At 31.7% G+C, this 22318-nt stretch overlaps 1 protein-coding gene and 1 long non-coding RNA gene across 2 annotated transcripts in view; both read left to right on the top strand.

The window, feature by feature from the left end:
- Positions 1–22318, top strand: part of Octbeta2R (Octopamine beta2 receptor) — a 179456-nt gene that overhangs the window by 90950 nt on the left and 66188 nt on the right. The gene's annotated exons all lie outside the window — the stretch shown is intronic.
- On the top strand, positions 20826–21839 carry LOC143191079 (uncharacterized). Its single transcript, XR_013004398.1, has 3 exons — positions 20826–20971; positions 21041–21182; positions 21269–21839. It is a non-coding gene; the product is annotated as an uncharacterized LOC143191079 (long non-coding RNA).

Genomic DNA, 22318 nt, shown 5'->3' with positions numbered 1-22318 from the left:
ACAAATGATCATGTCATCATCAAATTTGAAATGTCACGCGTAAAAATATGATCGTACTCTCCAGACCTGGCTGCATCCGACTACCATCTTATCATATCAGTGTGGTACGAGCTTGAAGAGCAGCACAACGCTGATTTCGAATAACTTATAGAAATGGCTGGAAAAATGCTTAAGCTCAAAGGAGAACCTGTTATTATGCAACGATATCCATAAATTACTTGAGAGATGGGAAAAATATATGGATTGAAATGTTTTATACTTTGAAGAAATATATTTTAACTCTCCATTGTAAATATGTTAACGTGTTATCTCTAGCGAAAAACCGGAAAGGAATTTATTAAAAAACTGTCACTTCCCTCCGAACATAAAGTAGTTTCAAGGCAAATTAAGAGTATTTGATGTTTAAAACCCTTCAATTTTCATAAGTCGTCTTATTGTAACCACGGAATAGACATATTTAGAATACAATCTCTCACGCAAAAGGCTAAGTTAAGTTTTGTTCAGCTAAACCATCTAATGGCGCGCGATGTGGGTTTATTTACTACAGGGTGTAATTAAAAATAGAATTAAAAAATTATTTATATTATAGGAGGAAATAAAAAACTAGAATTGCAATGAAAAATACTAGTACAAAATATTTCAAAAACTAATGTCTTTTCTGAAAACTGATAATTTATATTCTAATCGTACATAATAGCTATGTTTAAATATTATGAACTAAAATATCTTATATTGAAAAATAGTTCATCTCAAATATACTTAAAAATAGGCCTGAATATAGCAATTACGTGTTACAATTTTGATTATTAAACCTTCTTCCCGTTTTTATAGGTACTTATTTGTAGACCTAGTTAATAATTTTAAAAAGATCAATGTTTGCTGACACACAATCTAAATAAGAATTTTCATTAAAGTTGGTTTTGTATATTCTTTTCGAATGAAGAGGTGATCGCCGAAACTGAGGCCTATTTTGGAACAAACGACAAATCATACTACAAAAATGGTATCGAGAAGTTGGAGGGTCGCTATAATCAGTGTATCACACTTATCATCAAAAAAAATAACTAACTTTGTCAAAAAAATGTGTTTTACTATGGTAGGCCGGGGACTTTTCGATATAGATCTAAACTGAAGACTTATTATTATATTTGCAAGCAGGAATTGCATCTTGGTTAAACAATGACCTTGTACATTTGGGTCAATAATCATCAGCTCGGTTTGCATGGTTATATATTCGTTTTATTTATCAACCCGATGTAGATCTAAATCTAATTTCTCCACTGGAAGTTGCCACCGAAATTGATAACCTCAATCCTAAAAAGGCACCTCGTGTAGATGACATTTAACCTGGATTATTGAAAGAACTGCCACGAAAAGCAATCATCATGTTGACATACGTATTTAATGCCTGTTTAAAGCCGAAGCATGTCCTGGAATGCTTTAAAGTTGCACAAATAATTATGCTCAAAAAAACTAACAAACCTGCAGAACAAGTCGAATCTTACAGGCCTATTTCGCTACTACCTGCAATATTGAAGCTATTTGAGAAGCTGATATTTAAACGTGTTAAACATTTGGTAACAATACCAGATTTCCAGTTTGGTTTTCGAAATCACGATTCAACTATCGATCAAGTGCACAGAGTAACTGCGGCTATTGAAAGAGTGTTTGAAGAAAAGAAATACTGCCCTGCAATATTTCTGGATGTCTCACAAGCTTTTGATCAGGTTTGGCATTTGGGATTAATCTGTAAGATGAGCAAACTGTTACCGCGTAACTATTGTCAATTGCTGGAGTCATATTTATTCGGAAGAAAATTTAGAGTATCGCACGAAATGGCGTTCTCGACATTTAAAAATATCTCGGCTGGAGTTCCACAAGGTAGCGTCTTAGGACCTCTCCTGTATCTGATCTATACTGCTGACATTCCAACAACAAAAGAAACACTTCTTGGAACCTTTGCTGATGATACAGTTATTATGGCAAAAGATATATCTCTGCCTAGGGCAATAGAAAAAGTGCAAGTGGCAGTCAACAAAATCTACAAATGGACAAAAGATTGGAAAATTCAACTTAATAGCTCCCAATCTGTCCACGTTAATTTTGCATTAAGGCAAAATAATAAAAACTTAATTACATCATTCAATGGATGCCCGATTCCTCAAGCAGAATCAGTAAAATACCTTGGAATCCATCTTGACGGTAGATTAAATTGGAAGCATCACGTTAGACAAAAAGCAAAACACATTAGAACCAAAATAAAAAAAACTATACTGGTTAGTGGGAAGATACTCTCGACTTGATCTAAAATCAAAAAGATTGATCTATAATACAATTATAAAGCCAATTTGGACCTATGGGGTGCAAATATGGGGTTGCACTAAAAATTCAAATCAGTTAGTCATACAGCGCTGTCAAAACAAGGTTCTTCGATTGATTAGCAATGCCTAACGCTATGTAACCAATGAAGAACTGCACGATGACCTGGAAATCAAATGGATTTGCGAAGTTGTGCAGGATTTCGCCTTGAAACACGAAAAAAATATTACTAAATCATACTAACGTGGAAGCAATACAACTGCTGGACAGCGCGCAGGATATCAGGAGATTGAAGCGAACAAAACCATACGAACTTGTGTGAACATTTAGTGTGTATTATTAGTGTAAACTAGAGCTATAAGTTAATAATTAATAAATAATTATAATTTTATAATTGAGGAATACATACTGATCTATTTTCTCGCACTCGTCTTGCTTGTTAATTAATCCAAGTACATAGGAAAAGTAGTAATAAATTAATTGTAATAATAATAATAATAATAATTACGATTGTACTAAGCGTATCTAATAAAGATGTTATAAAAAAAATTATATCCGTTTACGTTTCCATTCTATATTTCTCTATTTTGTGATTTTAACTGGTGGATTTTGTTTAATTTAGTCTGATCTAATTAGCTTTTTAACTAACATGATATTTCTAATTCTTCCACCCGCTGTAGTATATGTGTAAAATATTTGTAAAAATCAAATATACTCACCAATACATTATTATATAATCCACGTTCCATTCCTCTCGTTAATTCGCACAGAAAGGAAACTTTCCCTTTCAGGAGTTCAATTAATAAATATGGACCCATCAGTGGGAGAAAATTTCGTTGAATTGCCTTTCCCGTGAAGGCGCATTTTTTCCCTTTTTTCTCTTCCTCTTAGGAATGGCTTATTTCGTAACCGGCTCAGGTCCGAACCGAATTTATTGAAGGGTGTAGGCCCGGGGTAATTTCGCCAGTTTTTTAATAGACTTCAAAAATGAACAACGGAGAAATAAAGTTAAGGAAAAGTATTAAATGCTTCGTATTCAAATATTTCTTTTATTACTTTCCTTACGATCGAATCAAAATTCCTTTTGTTTATGTTTGATATTGTGAAAAAGTACTCATACTTGTATTTATACTAAATATATGTTCTTAAGCATTTTATTTTTTTAATTTAGCTGTTAAAAACAATGCGCAGAAAGTGAAAATTAACTAAAAATGCTAAATCGAGGACTGCAAACTACAATGAAGTACATCCGGCAAGTTACAGAGGATGGGTAGTTGCTAAAACCATTCAACACAGTACAAGAGAGAATGTCACTCAAGCAAAACTAAAGGAAGCGGCGACTAAAAAAAATAACCGAAGAGATATAACCAAGTTCATGATGAAATGACATATACCTAAAGCATAAACCAAAACAACCAAAAATAACTGCATCTGAAACTCATAGTAGAGTTCGACAAATAGGATATTTTATTAAATATTTCCCTGAAAAATTTTAAAAATTAGAAAACAAAAGTCCTGTGGCCTCACGAACCAGAAATGGTAGTCAAAAACAATCGAATTGCAATTTGGTACCCTAATGAAACCCAACAACATCATGCTGACCTGCAGGTTCCTAATGTCTGACACCCACTTGATAAAGGAATAGACGATTCAATTAGTCACATCGATAGAAGTAACCAAATATATTAAAGTTAACAGTAATCGAAATAAATCACAAGTTTACGACTTACATAATTACAAAACTCATCATTTCATAGAGGAACAATGCTAAGTATCTCGGAATAAATCTAGATGCAAAAACTTCGCTAGAAGGGGCATGTAAAAAAGAAAAGTAACGAACTAGAGTTAAAATGGTGAAATAAGATGGAACTCGGTTATTGGTTCTGGGGACTTCTTTAATTTGGTATTAATCGGTAAATCTTCTGATATCCGAAACCATCTAAATTTCAAAGCGCGTACGTAATACACTTAGTTTATTATTCGAGATACCAATTTTATTAAGAGCAAATTGGAGATTTCAGGTTATATCCTCTGTAGTATTTGTTACTGCCAACATCACCATATAATTAGCAAAAGGGGCAGTTGTATTATATAATGTTGTTTGAAGGTCATCGATGTAAAAGATAGAACACTATCTCCAAGACACTTCCACATGGTACGCTAGCCCTTATCACTTTGATATGAGAATAGGTTTCCTCATATTCGAGACGGAAGCATGAAATTAAATGCTAATAGAAATGCTTACACATATTTATTTTCGAGAGGCTTTTAAATTAACTCTCTAATTCAATTTACTTAGTCATTTATTAAGTCGGCATTCCTGAAATCAATCTAGTGAGATGGTACAAGATATCTTTGCTCCAGGATAGGTTTGATGCGAAGGCGAAGAGTTTAGCCTTAACTGGTAATAATTAAATATTACCGTAAGTTTCAGCTTTACTTAGATTTTTTCCAAGTTTTGATATTATAACATTCCGCAGTTTTTCATGTACCTTGAACATAGCTTAATTGAATGGAAGCACTAACCACGTTAGTTAATTTAACATAGGGCAAATTAGTCAAGTATTACTTTCATCATATGTACCTACCGTTGATGAGCATCCACCCTAAAGGGTTTCTGAGAGAAATAAGAACTTTCAAGAAGGAAAATTACCAGGTTACGATTTTGTCGACATAACTCTCTTGAAACATCTATCGTAAAGTCATAATGTTCCCAAACTAGGGAAACCACCTACCTGTAAGCCTCCTAATAGTAATTCGTAAAATAATGAAAAAAAAACAGAACGAAGAAGCATCCAAAAAAGAAAATTCCCAGTCACCCATTTGGATTCCAAGAGGAACATGGGAAAGACGAACAAGCTCATTGCACTGTAGACATCATTAGTAGATGTCTGGAAAATGGGCGGTACTACGCCCAGTATAAGCCAAGTCTAACAAAACTTGGCATGATTGACTAGTAAACAAACTAAAAGAGACGTTTCAACGATTAATTAGCTTAACACTGAAAATAGTAATCTTTCAAGTTTGCGTATATTACGGGATACCGTAGCTACAAGCCCCTAGGATTTTACGACAAAATAATTCACATAATTTACAAAATATCAACGGTTTAGTATGCATGTTTTATTCTCACTCACTTTTATCCTAAAAAGATAACGATGATTATTTCCAAGTTTCTCAAACATATTACTTATATAGACAAACATCTATATTATATATGAAATATATTTATATTCATTTGGTTGTATTCCCACAAAATATACTTTTCGTTCTGGACACGTTATGTTACCTTGGCCTTTAACACGTATTTAAGAGTTGAAAATATTATTAGGAACATGTTTGTTGTTGGAGATATTCCAGATAAATCCAAGATACGAATCTACATATAATCTTAACCAATTTTACAGAGTATTAGAACCGCCAGTTAGTTCACACGAAAACTTGCCGCGCACACGATACGAAAATAAAGAAATTTTCAATTACATTAATGTCGTCGTAACAAAATAATGCCTCGAACACACGACACATGTATGATGTATTGCCATGAGCTAAGTTAATGGGGTGTAATCACTGCACGATATTCAGAATGTCGTAGGTGCTGGTTTACTACCATAAAATTCCGGATAATTATAAATGGAATAGTAAGATAAAAATAACATTCACACTCTGGAAGTTTTAGTAACTAGTTATACTGCAAAATTAACTTTTTTTTTAATAAATATAATAATGGGTAGGGGAAATATTAATTTACAATGTATTCCTTTACATCTCTGAAAATGGTCACTGTGTGTCACTTTCATCGATCATCTAGTTTCTGTTAAGTATACACGGCTACCTTTACTAACGTATATAAAATTCACAATATAATCACAGAATAGACAAAATATTTTTATTACAGAGGGAAACTAAAATATAGGACTTTAATAAAATATTTCATTTAAATACTAGTTAACAGTAAAAGAACCATATCCAAAACCTAAAAAAGAATATCTAATTTCAAATTAAATTAACTTAAACAAAACAAAATTAACAATTATAAAATAAGAACTAATTACTTATTTTATAATTGTACATAGCCTTAAATGTTATAAACTAAATAACTATTTCTCCAAAATATACTATATATATTTAGTATAGTAGCCACATCTTACACATTGCCATCTGCATTTATAGCATCGCGGAGATGAATGTATTTCTCTGATCAAAGCTGATGTTGGTTCAAAGGGATATATGTCAATCGTTCAGTCTCAGCTTTGACATACATGTCAATTGCAAACTGATGAAAAAGTCCTTGCCACATCAAAATATGATTTACTTCACCTTCACGGATCATGAGTATGAATAGAAATTAATAACACTCACTTTTTTGTTTTAAAATTTGGTTTTATATTAAAATGGTATCTTCCCGCTGCCAGAAGAGCAAAGGATATTGTAACGCATCATAAGTCCTGTGTGTTTCAGATACACGTTTTACACAATAACAATAGCCACTTCGTCAATGGTGGGTGAATTAAACCTCCTTGTGTGTTCACCGGCAGCTATTATGGCTTCCTATCCAATGCTATTTTAAACATGTTTACTAAATTGTTGTTCTGATGAAGAAGCATTTGTAATTCTTGGGCAATGGTTCTCTTCACTGTTGGATTATGAGCACAAGGCTTATCAACTTCCGCATCTGGTAGTGGTAACAGCGCTCCAGTAAGTGAAAAATTTGTCCTTATAAAAGTAATAAATATATCTGATATATATTTTAAACAAACTTGATTATTATAAAAAAATGTATTGTGTTTGTAATACTTTATTGCACATCAATAACTAACAAAGATATGAAGATACATAGTAAATAAGATAAAATGTTATGTTAAACCTTGAAAGTGGGAATGAAATTGTCCTGCGTAATATGTGTAGCGCCAAATGATATAATCTGGAAACAGCTGTTATATTTCTGAATGTTGGCCAAGAAGTACTTAGAATCATTTCCAATCCCAGAAACTAAAGAGCGTAAAGGATCTGGTGGTGGGACCAATTGTGGCAATTTTACTTTGCCTCCAGCACGACATTTTTCAGTAGATTCACCACTGTATTTTAACGACTTTCAATATTAACACATTATGCATTTACACATTATAGTGGAATGCAGCTCGTTCCAGGATCACAGGGGTACTGTGTCTGCGGAATCGCTAAATTTCATTATGTCGTGCTCGCTGTTGTTGTTACCGCTATTACCTCCTGAGAATAAAGATATAAAAAATTTAACTAGTTATTCATTTTAAACTATTCTTTCTATTTGATTTCTGAACGACTGGGTATACATGAAAGAAAAAGCAAAAGTGTTGTTTTTATTTAATATGGGGCATTTTCATATTTATTCACCTTTCAAAACTTCCCTAGACTTCCACAAATAATTCAAGACCAAAATTATCCAAATAGGTCCAGCCGTTCCCGAGTTTTAGGGAGACTAACGAACAATGATATCATTTATATATATATATATATATATATATATATATATATATATATATATAAATATATATATATATATATAAATATATATATATATATATATATATATATATATATATATATATATATATATATATATATATATAATATATTACAACTTCGTCTCCAATATAAATATTTTTGCTCTGTATGTACCATTTTGCCTTTGTGCCTCTTAAAGTTCACTTGAATATTTTGAAACTGACCGTTGACAAAATTTCTGAGATAACATTTGCAAATATTGGTAGATATAAAGCCTTATTTTAGGAACCCCTCTTAAATTCGGATCTGGTAAATTATCACATTTCATCTAAATTAGGAAATTAGATTACAATTAAAAGAGAGATATTTTGCAAATTGTTTTGTCATTTTTTCTTTTTCTTTAATAACCATAAATATGTTATTTTTAAGAACTTAAAACTAAAGGTAAAAACATACGTATGAAAAAGTAATCATTTTAAGGCTTCTAAAAACATTTTATAACCTTCAGTATATCGAACGAGAGAAACTAAAGATAGACTTAGATAAAACTCACAGCATTCAATTCTAGCAAGGATCAATTGCTCCTGAAAGCTTATAAGTATCTTCATACATGATCCAATGAGCAATATATAACCAACATATCTAGATCATAAAACAAGTACAGAATTATCTAAACTTTAAACGAATCAGTGTATAAAAATAGGAAATTTTCTAATTTTAAGACAGAAAACTGCTGAAACTATTGAGCCTATTCTCATACCATAAATTCAGGTTGGACGTGACGGTGTTTCAAATTGGACCATTTCTCCCGGAAAAAAGGGAAAGAAAAATGTCGGTCTATTAAAATGGCAATCTACGAATATTTCTCCATTAGATCGGCAGAACATGTAGTAAGTCAAAATGTAGCAGAGCTTTTTTCTTATTCTTAAAGGAACCGATTTAAAAATGATGAGATTTAACTTGCATATATTTAATGACTTATTGGAATATGTACTGGATAAATTGCATCAAGTTTTTAGGAACTTATACCGATAGCAAAAGAGCAATAACAATTGCATATTTTATGAATATTATTTAGAAGTTTATTCTGAAATATTGCTTTAGCTATATATATATATATATATATATATATATATATATATATATATATATATATATTATATATATATATATATCATTATATATATATATATATATATATATATAATGACACTCAATATCCTGTAAAAGACTGGTGAGATTTTGTATTTGCGAAGCCTCTTAAACATAAAACATTAAACGTTCTTGTAGGAACCTAACCATAAGCTTATATTAAAGTTTTAAAATTATATTTAAGTATCGCCTGTGCCTTCGTCCAGTTTCGCTTTGAATATCTTCGAAATGACACTGCTTCTATCCAAATTTTCATGGTATTCCCCTAAGGAATTGTCTCCCAGTTTTGGTTCCTCCAGATTCCAATGGCCTACGGCTAACAATCAATTCGCTTTTGGTGGACGATCACCCTGAACTGCAAGCTTCTGTTATAATTCCAGCAAACTATGTTAATTAACGATAAATTCAGAACACTTTCGGTGGCCCTACACTGTGAACTGTGATGCATGTGCCGTGGATCCACGGATTAGAGGTGATTCTCGAATCTAGAATATTTCTTTCTTCAAATAATTTATAAAATTTTTTTGCTCGCTTTCCGCTTAACTTTTCTTTTCTTGGCAGTTAAAATAATTCTGGCTAATTGAACGAAGTTAAAAGAGAAAAACCTTGTTATCTTCCCGGAATCCTACCAACTCCGCCAGTTATAAAATGAAAAAGGGTTCTAAACACAGAAAACAATTAGTTTGCATAAAAAACTGCTTTTATTTAAAGTAAAGACTGGTCAAATGGCGACACAAAGCGACCCTGAGGGTAAAATCCTACCGACGTTTATTTTAGATATCCCACTTATAATACCTTTCAAAAGAGATGAAAAATCAATCCTCCGAATTGTAAGTACTCCAAGACCTCCATTCTGACCACAGACCAATCTTCCTTACTCTCAGTAACTTTCTCCTGAGTTCCGTCTCATCCGAACCCAAGAAAACCACCAACTGAAAACTTTCAACTCGAGCTTCTACAAGCAGAACCTATCCCAAGTATAAATTCTCCAGAAGACCTATAAGAATCTGTCTCAAAGCCCACTCTAGATATCCAAACAGTCGCAGACAGAGCTGCTAAAACATGCGGTCCTGAAATTTTTCAAATTAACCCTCCTAAAGAAATTAGAGAACAAATCAGGTACAAAAACTGATTAACGAGAGAAGCTCGTGCTACTTTGGATCCTGGCGGTAAACACATGGCACAGCGCGGAATCAGAGAAGTTAAGGACAGTCATTTATCTTTTGTTTCTCTTATTATACTATCACAACTAAAATCAAAATTAATGAAACATTATAAAAGGCACATTTCTCTTTATATTTTCGACAAATAAAAATCGGATTTAACGTGTTCTTAAACATTATTATAGAATCATTATGTGCGAGATGTATTTACTATCAGCGTCCTCTTCAGTTCAAATTTATAAAACGAACATCCAAGGTATCTTTTTCTAACACTTATATAGATTTCAAGCAATTGGACCCTGTACAAATAAACGTTGTTTTTTTGTACATTTATCTTTGCACTAAATTATACGTTCGGCCATTTTCTAGAGGAAATAGCAGTTGCAGAGCTCGAAATATGGCGCAGTGGATTAGATCTTGCAATTTACTATCGCATTCAATGGATTTCCGTATTTCACAGCCGACAATTCTATACCACACATAATAATAAATCTATAAAACCATATCGATGACAAGCGATACTTTTCAGAAAGTACATATAATTTCCAATATAAAAATAAAATTAATTGCAAACTATGAGGTATTGATAATCAATGATTCTTAGACTAGATATAATTTTAAATGAACGAGACAACTAATAAGAGGAGTTGGGTTCTCATATGCCCCATTACAATTTTCTGTATTCCCAGATGGTCAACGTATACACATAGATTATTTCATATACATGTAATTTATTATAATTTAATGAACGTAATATTTTATATATAAATTGTACTCCTCCTTTTGTTTTTTTACAATAAGGTACCCATTTTCATGGTGTGTTAAACTCCAACTCCGTTATTGCAGAACTTCTAAGATTTCTCGGCAAAACAAACTGAAAAGTTTTACGTAAGATTGTAAGAATAATTTAAGAAATATACTGGATGTATACCAATACCGTCACTGCAGATATCATAAATTCAAAACCCATGCAGGACTAAGACAAGGTGGAAGGAAGTCCCACCCTATTTATAATATTAATTAATGGAATAATAAAGAAATGTCAAGTAGAAAAAAAATGGGACTATAATACCGTATAAAAATATAGAAAAAATTTAAATTTCGGTAGAAATTTTAGCAGATGTTATAATAGATACTAATATTTCAGAACACATACAAAAAAATTTAAAGTGATGGAATGTGATATTACGAGAATATATAAAGATAATGGTTGAGAAGTAATTTAATGTTAGTAACTTAATTGTAGAGTACAATATGGATTTAGAAATCATATGAAATGGAAGCCAAGAATGGAAATTAATAGAAAGTAATCAACAAAAACTAAAATGCAAATGTATAATGTAATTTACTCTAAAATTCGACTGCAAGACTAGGGTAGAGCTAAAGAGACCTAAAAGCAGCAGAAATTATCTATAAGATGAAAAGAAAATACATTAGGAAGGAAATTAGTAAATAAACTAGACTGGCAACAAAAAGTGCAATACACTTCGCTGAACCTACTCGTTGCGACTTCAATGCTGAACACTGGAATAAAGGGCAATATGTTAAAAAAGCCGATTATCTGGCGGCGAACCGAAAGGGATCCTTATCAGAAAACCTCCTTTTCTGAGCCAGAGACTTGAAAATCTTTGTTGCTCTGCTTTTTAGATAAGTGGATCAGCTTAGGTGGGACCTGATGGATATTTTTTATTTTTTCCCAAGATGACCAGCAAGAACCAAAGGGTATTTTGCTGATGTCGCTTCGATTTCAGGGTAGTAATGTTTTGCGGGCGACATAGACCCTGGGTTATGACTGGGGCTGTGGTATTTGATTTATCTACCGGGGTTTATGGCTGGGTAGGGATTTGATCAGATTGTTTTCGTGTTCTTGTTATAAACGGGATGCCTGATTCTAGGTGGATATTCCAGTGCCTCATAAACAATGGAGCATTGAGTAACGCGCGAACTGTTTTGGAATGGAACACTTGGAGTAGATCGTCTCTCGGAGACGTACCTGTTACACACCTGTCACACACCTGTGCTCTGTAGAGGCAGACTGGATGGACTAGCATTTTAAAGAACCTCGTTCTCTGGGGATTGAGAGTTTACTTTTTCTGCAGGAGAGTGGAAATAGTGTACCTGCACGCCATTACCTTTGCAAATAGCTTGCTGAATTTGGTCTGACCATAAGAACCTGCGATCGAATTGGAGACCGAGGAGATACCTTCTGGAGCCAGGGGATAGGGACTTTTTTCGATTTGGAGGCGATATGCGCGGAACTTCTTCTTGCGGTTGAACAGAATAGTTTAAGTTTTGCTTACGTGTATGGAAGATGCAAGACAGGTAAGGAGAATATGGGAAGCAAAGACGGAGGAGAAAAACATCAGAAGGTTACCTAAGCTATTCTGGAATTAATGTATCGGAGAAATACTTCTGAAGAAAAGAAAAGTTCCGACCGAAGCAAGAGACAGAAAAAAATTACTCTACGAAGAAATTTATAGATATACTATGAAAAACGAGAGAACAGGCAATATATAGTTATCAATCTTTGGTTTTCAAATTTTATTCTAATATTTATTTCTAAATTAAACAGTATTTTCCAATAGAATGCAATATTTAGTTGCAGCAAGTTGTTCTCAAGCAATATATTCGATCTGAATATTTTGTTGCAATCTACGATGTTTAATGGCTTTTGCATTGCTTACAACCAACAATTTGCGACCGATATTCCAACTACAATAGCCCCGAAATTACTGAAATGGAGCATGGCACCTTGATTTCCATGTTAGAATGAAATGGTTGAGTGCGAATAGTTAATAAAGGACCTCTATCGATTTTCCGACTTCATAATGGTACATTTCAATTACACGGAACTACTAAAACATGTTTCGCTTTCTATTAGTAATCTTTCTTTAACACAAAATATTTTACTTTTCAAATAGTTAATAATAATATCTTGTATTTTTTTTAAGGTATTTTAGATCTTTCCAAAAATTCATTAAGAAAATCTAGTTATTCAGATGAAACGTTTCTAATTCTATTGCCATACTATTCTGGCTTTTCTTTATACATCATAATCTCAATTTTCTAATATCTGCTATCATTTACTCATGATCTAGCAATGACGAAAAAGCTGGATAGTATATTTCAATCGAACGATATACCATCAATATTGGAAATACCTCTCTATCAGCCTGAAAAAGCTACCTATTAAGCTGGTTTCTTCAGTGACAATTATAGTGAAAATTCATAACAACCTCAGTTCTGAAAAATTTTGATGATTCCTTTGATTCATGATATTTCTCAAACCGAGTTACTTTGAGGAATATTGAGCATGTTCCTCTAAGAATAACTCTGAGACCTTTCCAATATTACTATTTTGCTGTAGTTTGCTGAATAGAATGGCTTTTGTGAATAGTTTTTTGTGAATGGTTAGATGGGAGTATCAACCCGTTAACTAATACAGACTACGAAGCCTGCTTTCAAGATGTTGCCGCTTGTAATGTACCCAAGTAAAGTCTTATGTATTACATGCATTTTTCATGAAGCGTGTTATAGGATTTTTTAAGACCGCACATATAATTATGGTTAAAATTACTGTTATGCTGGTAGAACAAATCGGATCTTACAAATCTATCTCACTGCTGCATGCTAATCCAATTTAACTAAACTGCAGACGAAACGTGTAAAGCCACCTATAAATATAACAGATTTTCAGTTTGAAGTTCAGAAATACTACTCAAAAATGAACCAACCAGAGTAATAGCGGATATTGAATGTGCGTTTGGATAATAGTATTATTGCCCTGCACTATTCTTGAACAATTATCAAACATTATACTGGGTATATCTTTGACACACCCAATATAGTCGGGTGTTCCGCAGGGCAGTGTTCTTGGCCCAATATTATATCTATAGTAAACAGCTGATCTACACCAAAATGACGATATACTTATTGCCCACGGGCAGATTGTTGAAGTGTTAAAAGATTAATAGAAAAAATTTTCCAACATTAGAAATTGCTTCAAACACATAATTGTATAGCTTTCAAGCCCCTCGGAAGAAAAGATAAAGGCAAATGAATGTGTTTTCATCTGACCAGACAGTAGGCGGCTTATAAATAACCCATAATTCGACGACCATGACGGATCCTTAAAAATACAGGCGAATTGTTGTTAAGTAGGTCATAGAGGAATGTTAAGTTAACACTAACTACAAACAAATAGTCAAAAATTTGCAAAAAGCATTTGAAGCTTTAGATTGCCTAATGAGTCTATTATCTGCCCAATAAGTACATTATCTTCATTCCCAAGGTGAACGATTTAACAATAGTCTCATAGGGCAAAAAGAGATGGAGAAACGATACCAACGATATTGAATTGATACTAATACATTCGGATGCCAATTGAGGTTTATACGGATTCGAAGAAGGCGGCACAACTTGAATTCAGCAACTGCAGCGAACTGTTAGTGTAAACAAGCATTAACATTAGGTAAAAACGTTTGCTTTTTATCTCAAAATCTTAATATTTCACAGTAACGTATTACACATATTCGCTTTCATTAATCTACTATATAGTATGCTGGCATACATATTTAATCTGACTATCAAATATAGATTTACACTGAGACGTTTTTCATGTTTATTAATAAATAAAATCCTTATATCGGGAGGAAGCTCTAAACGTCCGTTTTACAGGTGGATCACGTCCAAACTGAATTTATCAGAATAAACTACAGCACATATTTCAAGAAAATGTTTTATTCAGCTGTTGAGGGAATACAAATTGTACACTTACAACCATTTTCATTTAATTGATTTATATACCTACAATGTATGTTGCTGGCAGTTCAATATTTCATCGATTCTCAAAGCGTTTAATTAAATATTCCTTTTATTCAACTAAGTATTTATACGTAAACATATAAATATATTGATGAGACATTGTCATAATTCTGATCACAAGACAATATTGATAACACGGTCTCGAAAAATATAAAATTTTCTTGGGCATGAGGTTTACTCAATACATTCTACACTACACTGAGACGTATAATATATATATATATATATATATATATATATATATATATATATATATATATATATATACATATATATATAATATATACATACATATATAATATATATATACATATATAATGTATATATACATATATAATATATATATACATATATAATATATATATATATATATAATATATATAAATATATATATATATATATATATATATATATATATATATATATATATATATATATATCAGCAAAATTATATGAATAGTGCCATTGGACAGCGAAAATATTCAAAAAGTTTATAGGGATTTTCGCGCAGAATTAATGTCGATCTTTGAGTGCTATCTCTGTCGAAAGAGACGTAAGAGGGCGAAGGAAAGTGTTTCTAGTAGTGAATTTGCGTATTATAGAGGCTACAACTGTTTTATATATTTTTTACTAGTTCAAAATAGCTTCGAGAGATTCTAAACGAGACGCTTTTGCTTTATTTGCTACGAATTTATTACATTAAGAGATAAGAAGTACGATTAAGTATAAATATAAAGATTTGCCAAGCCTACAAACTAACCTCAATCTACCTGTTAAAAAGTCGAGACAAGATATGGGCTCCAGGTTTGCCATGCAAGTCTTGCAGTTATGTTCTGGAGGGTGAGTTTATTTTCTTTTCTTTTTTTTTATGGAAACATTCATTAGATATTGAAGGCTGGTACAGAGGTGATAAAACAGTAATTAAGTTTGCAGTGTTAATAATTTAGAGTGATCCAAATGATCATCACACAGCTTGTTATTTTTGCATTGTAAATCCAATACAACTCTGAAGACCCCAATGATTTAATAAGAGACTTAAATCTTCAAAATAATGAAGCAGATTTATTGGTTAAACTAATAGAATTTACTTGATTCTGATATTCGAATGTCCAGTATACTGAAAGCATGATTGGGGATTATATTTAGGGGTTGATAAGAGAAACTTCTATTGAACATGACAGGAAATGTAAAACTGTTTATTTTTAAATATTTGTACCCTATTTTTAGACAAATAAATCTGAAATTCAGGCTCATTATATTTTAATAAATCATTTTTGTGTACTAAATTTAGATATTTCTATTGGATTGATTTTAAACATTTTTTCAAATCTAACATTAAGTGCTAGTTCTGCAATTCTTTTTCTTATTCTTATTTAGATGTCCCATCGGCAAAAATGCTGTAGACCGCTGTAATGCCACAAATTTTACAATATTTACCCTTAAGTCTTGCAGTTCGGATTTGTATTATGCAGTTTACCGGTTAGAATCGTCCGTTATTAATCTTTAGATAAGTTAACTCGCCAAAAGATTTAAACCTTTTGATAATAACTCATGAATATACTGTTTAAAACTCAACCTGACTTTACACTACCATTTATTATTTTGGTTGAATATGGTGCCCACATTTATCAGTGATAAGAATCTTAAAGATATTTACTTGAATGGTAGTGATTAGCATTAGATGTTCTTACGATCGCCGTAGACAGAGACCAATTCCCGAATTCACAAAAAAATATATAGGGATCTGACTAATACATCATAGAGGGAAGGTTCGATATGATGGAGGAGGTGCGAAAGTAATACTTGGGTAAAAGGGATTTTTTAAATTTATTTATGACATTGGTATTTGTAGTTGCCGACTAACCTACAATTTTTTTTACAATAACTTAGATCCAAGTGTATATCTAGGAGAACAGATCGGCCCTATCTTAGGCCCTAAATTTTATGGGTTAACACTGCTGTTATTCTACTAAATACAAATCACTACACTACACAAAGTCAAATGGTTAAATTCTTTTTACTCTGTTATCTGTTCTGCTGGCATCCAATAGTTGTATTATTTGGATATTGACATGAAAATGGAGTCTCTCCTCATGGCTCGTTACGATTTTTTTGATTTCCTAAGTCGCTATCTATATATCTCGGTATAAACAACCAGTGTTATAGTATCTGAATTCACATAAAATACTTCTCAGGACTTTGCTCAGGAAGACCTGTAAACATACTACTTTTCGCGGAACATCCACATAATTATGTCCTCATTAATTATATGTCATATCACTACATAGTATAAAACAAAGTCGCCTTTTCTGTCCCTATATCGCTATGTGCGCTTAAATCTTTAAAACTACGCAACGGATTTTGATGCGGTTTTTTTCAATAGATAGAGTGATTCAAGAGGAAGGTTTATATCTATAATACATGCATAATATACTAAGACAACATTGCTAATTTTAGAGGTTTCTAACGTGATGTCGTAAATTAACCTATTTTTTTAGGCCTATTTAGCAATTAGCAAAAACGCTGCCTAACCCTACGAGTTAGATCAAATTAATGTACTACAGTATTGTACACCATAAAAAGGTCTACAAAAAAGTCCGCGATGGCATATGTTTATCTTTTAGGGATAACCCACATTAACCATTTTTATTGTTTACTTTTTACGTGAGAAAATGGCTTATTTACGAAGCTATTTTAAGCAATACGGCATTAATCCTTATCGAATTAAGTACCTTAAATACAGTGTGCAATTAATATAGATCAATATGGTTCCTTACAACATGTAAATTAAACAAATATTTTCGGAGATATTACAAATTTAAAATTTGCGTTTAAAAATGTGTAATGTAATAAAAATTGTATGAATTTAGATATTCCAAAGATAGCAGGAAATCTTCATAGTAAGTATAGGGGAAGAGGAATTGTTTTACTCCAAATTTAATGCGTGCAGGCCAAGGGCAGTAATGAATGAACCAAAAATACTGGATCGATTTTAATCATGTTTTCATTGAGTGACATAGGCATATATATTTTATGCCCGTGCAAAGTCGGAGCGGGCCGCTATGATTTTATATACAACGTTCATATTTTTTCTGTAGTGTGTTTAATTTAGTATCAGCATTGCACCCGTGCGAAGCCGGGGCGGGTCGCTAGTATGCCATATAAATTCCACTACTTGCTTGTATAATAGCAAGTTATTATGTACTGATAATTGTGATAACTAACTCCAACTAACTAATACATTTCCCTATATCTGAAGTCCAGTTCGTCCTTTTTCCTTTTCAATAAGGCTTCTTGAATTACATCTATTTCTCTGTGCACCTGTCTAATTGGTGAAAGTTTGTTAACAAACCCAAACTAATGTGTAGGTATTAAGTTTTTTCTCTCTACGATCTACATTGAAGTTTCTATGTTTTAGGAGCATGATAATTTGAACCATTTTGCTAACGTCTGGTACATGATTGAATTTTACAATTCCCTTTCTTGGTATTTTTCTCACCAATCGTGTTAGCATAGTCATATCCTGCTGATTTCTTTGGATTAATATCAATTTAGATAACTTTGGTTAGTTCGTTCATCGAATTTTCCTATTCTCTGTCTGTGTCTAGCAAAGAGTGGAATAACTTTGGTGAGATGTGGTACTTAACAAGGAGCTTAGGTGAAGGAGGGTAAGGCAAGAGATCAACGAACTTTAAAATCAGACCCCTCGATATGTGATGGCAAAAATAGAAGTATTGCCGATGGGAAGATAGATTAGAGTTTTGATCTATTTATTTCGGGGGTTCATGTTAACTAGTGTATTTTAATTTAAGGGTATAAAATTATTTGGGGACAAAACATTTTGAACAGAATTGTTTTTGAGAACAATTAAGTTTTATTTTAATTTATTTTGATATTCAAATTTTGAAAATGGTAATATACATAATGCCCGAATTTCAATCCCTAGTTATAACAAAAATTTTTTCAAAATATCAAGATACTGGTATCAAAACACCTACACCTATACTAAATTTTTTTTATCTTTTTCAACGTTAATTGGTATTTTATTTCGCGAGTTTTTTGAGGTCCTTTATTTCGGATAATAACCGTCTGAGTTATTTCGATTACGCCTTCGCAAAAGTATTTCTTCACCTCAACCCGGAATGCCTGGCTTGTAATGTTATTTTCGCAATTTACCCGAGGTTAGGATATTAATATTTAAACACTGGATGTTTAATTTTTTTCTATGTAGCATTCAAACCGAAAATATTTTAATTATTCCATTCAATTTAAATTTAAATGTGGGAGAATATTAAATTTCCAGTTTTATTGTTATTAAAATGAATGAAAATTTATGTTGGCGATGTTAATATCAACAGGTTTTATATACAGTTTCTTTGGTTTCATTATATCAATTATGGAGTTTTTTTATTTGTAAGCCTCTTGAATTTTAAACTAAGTTTTATTAAGTATATTATTAGCAATAGTATTAACATGTCACTAAAGAACTCAAATATTTGCAATATCATACATTCGTTAGTGTAAACATATACAAAAATGACTATTTATCATTCCGACCTTTACTGTAATGTTTAAATTAGTTTTATTTTAGTATTATATCACATGATACATATTCCTTTGCTATGTAGCAATCTAGAAAATTAGAATGACTAAATTATTTTGCTAATAATTCATACCTTAAACACATTTTTTTGTATTGTCTTCAGCTAAATTTTATTCACTAAATAATAAGTAATTGCATAAACTAATTGAAAAATCATTAATCTAAAACACATCGCCTAACGACTACACTCGTAAACAACGACGCGTGGCCACCACGCCGGCACCACCATCCAAATGCTGACAAGAGAATGAAAATATTTCTGCATGTGCAATGCAAGGATAAGTTACTCCACAGTCATCTCCGGTTCCAGCGTTTACGCACTATCCTACATAGAATAAACTATAGAAAATAATAAAAAATATAGTATTCCTTTTCTAATAACCGTACTTTCTCTTCGAGTAGATCGGTACAACCGATCAAGTCAAAACAACAGAAACTCTAGGATATTTAGATTTTGTATTACATTAGTAATTCTATAGTAGTCACTACATAGTATAAAACAAAGTCGCCTTTTCTGTCCCTATATCCCTATGTGCGCTTAAATCTTTAAAACTACGCAACGGATTTTGATGCGGTTTTTTTCAATAGATAGAGTGATTCAAGAGGAAGGTTTATATGTATAATTCATGCATAATATACTAAAGCAACATTGCTAATTTTAGAGATTTCTAACGTGATGTCGTAAATTAACCTATTTTTTAGGCTTATTTAACAATTAGCAAAAACGTTGCCTAACCCTACGAGTTAGATCAAATTAATGTACTACAGTATTGTACACCATAAAAAGGTCTACAAAAAAGTCCGCGATCGTATATGTTTATCTTTTAGGGATAACCCACATTAACCATTTTTATTGTTTACTTTTTACGTGAGAAAATGGCTTATTTACGAAGCTATTTTAAGCAATACGGCATTAATCCTTATCGAATTAAGTACCTTAAATACAGTGTGCAATTAATATAGATCAATATGGTTCCTTACAGCATGTAAATTAAACAAATATTTTCGGAGATATTACACATTTAAAATTTGCGTTTAAAAATGTGTAATGTAATAAAAATTGTATGAATTTAGATATTCCAAAGATAGCAGGAAATCTTCATAGTAAGTATAGGGGAAGAGGAATTGTTTTACTCCAAATTTAATGCGTACAGGCCAAGGGCAGTAATGAATGAACCAAAAATACTGGATCGATTTTAATCATGTTTTCATTGAGTGACATAGGCATATATATTTTATGCCCGTGCAAAGTCGGAGCGGGCCGCTATGTTTTTATATACAACGTTCATATTTTTTCTGTAGTGTATTTAATTTAGTATCAGCATTGCACCCATGCGAAGCCGTGGCGGGTCGCTAGTAATAATTAAATTATTGGGCAATTCTTGGCGGCTTAACATACGTTGGTTTAAAATGTGGAAGAACGTGGGTAAGTGCAAAATATAAGGTTATATTTTTAAAAGTTATGAAATCCCAACAGCATCTATTTTATTTATAGTGGGACTGTTAGCTGCCAAATTCATAACACATCATTTTCAATGAAATTGAATAGGTATCAACATATGCCAAAATTTAATGATAACAAGAACAGAGAAGAAAATGATTCTTGTTGTGTTGGAAGTACTCGAGTTATTAATGAGGTTTGTCCATCAAGAATATTAGAAAAAACTGTAGTAACTGTTTATAATTAGGCATTTATTTTTATTTATTAAATTTTATTTTATAGCTAATATGTAGTTAGAATTTGTTGACAGTAAAAGTCGAAGAATGTGAAATTCGGAGAATCAGAGAAGAAGTTACACAGCATTTTGCTAAGATATAAGAACAGTGTACAGTGATACTATGAAATAATTTAATTTGCTAACAAAAGTAAACCTGGATCAAATAAACAAAATAAAGAACTATCAACGACACCCTAATGATCTAATGACAAAGAAATACAATGAATTATTATATAGGAGTATGGGTAAATAAATTATTGTTTTCTAAATATAATGATGTATTAACTGAGATGTCCTTTAGTTTTGAAGTAAGATCATTCATTCGTTTTAGGCTAGTAAATGTAAAATATGTTAATCTAATGCTCCAGGTAGTGAATTCATTAATGGGGTTTGTAGATCAAGAATAGTAGCGACAATATTTGGAGATTTTTAGGAAAATTTTACTGCTTTTATATATGTAGTGATGGCTTTTTCAGTAGGTTTTACCTATATTGGCTGAATTTGATCTAAACGATTTTGGTTTTTTTATGGTAATGTTTATTTATATACTTCTTAGAGATCTTGTTAATTGTTCAAATATGTAAATTAATTTAAATATGGTGTTTTTATAAAAATAGAAAAGCATATAGAAATTATTTTTATTATTTCATTTTATTCATTGTTATTCAAAAATGTTTAATGTTTATTTCCCTCCTTATATATAGTTTTAACATTAAATCTATTATTTATCAAATTTGTATACATTTATTTACAAAAAATAATGATGAGTAGTATGATTTTATAAAAATAGAGTGGCTGGACATATTAATTATAATTAAATTATTTCCTTTTATTCAATACTTTTTTAAATAAAATGTGTTATTTCTAAAAATTTTTTTTTTTCGACATTAAATGGAGTTCAATAGGCGCATGGGCCAAATCCGAAGATGACTGAGGAGTAACATATCCTATGTCTGCTGCGATCAGTAGCTAGAATAATTTTAATATAATTTTCTCTGGTCCAATAACTTGCCTCGACTTTCCGTACATTAAAATATATTTATATAAATTAAAAT

This window comes from Rhynchophorus ferrugineus, unplaced genomic scaffold (assembly GCF_030347505.1).
Source record: "Rhynchophorus ferrugineus isolate W39M unplaced genomic scaffold, kcgeb_rfMv2 rfM2, whole genome shotgun sequence".
In the NCBI taxonomy this organism is placed as follows: Eukaryota; Metazoa; Arthropoda; class Insecta; order Coleoptera; family Curculionidae; genus Rhynchophorus; species Rhynchophorus ferrugineus.
The sequence above is the reverse complement of the archived record's forward strand: the minus strand, read 5'-3'. Positions and strand labels throughout refer to the sequence as shown.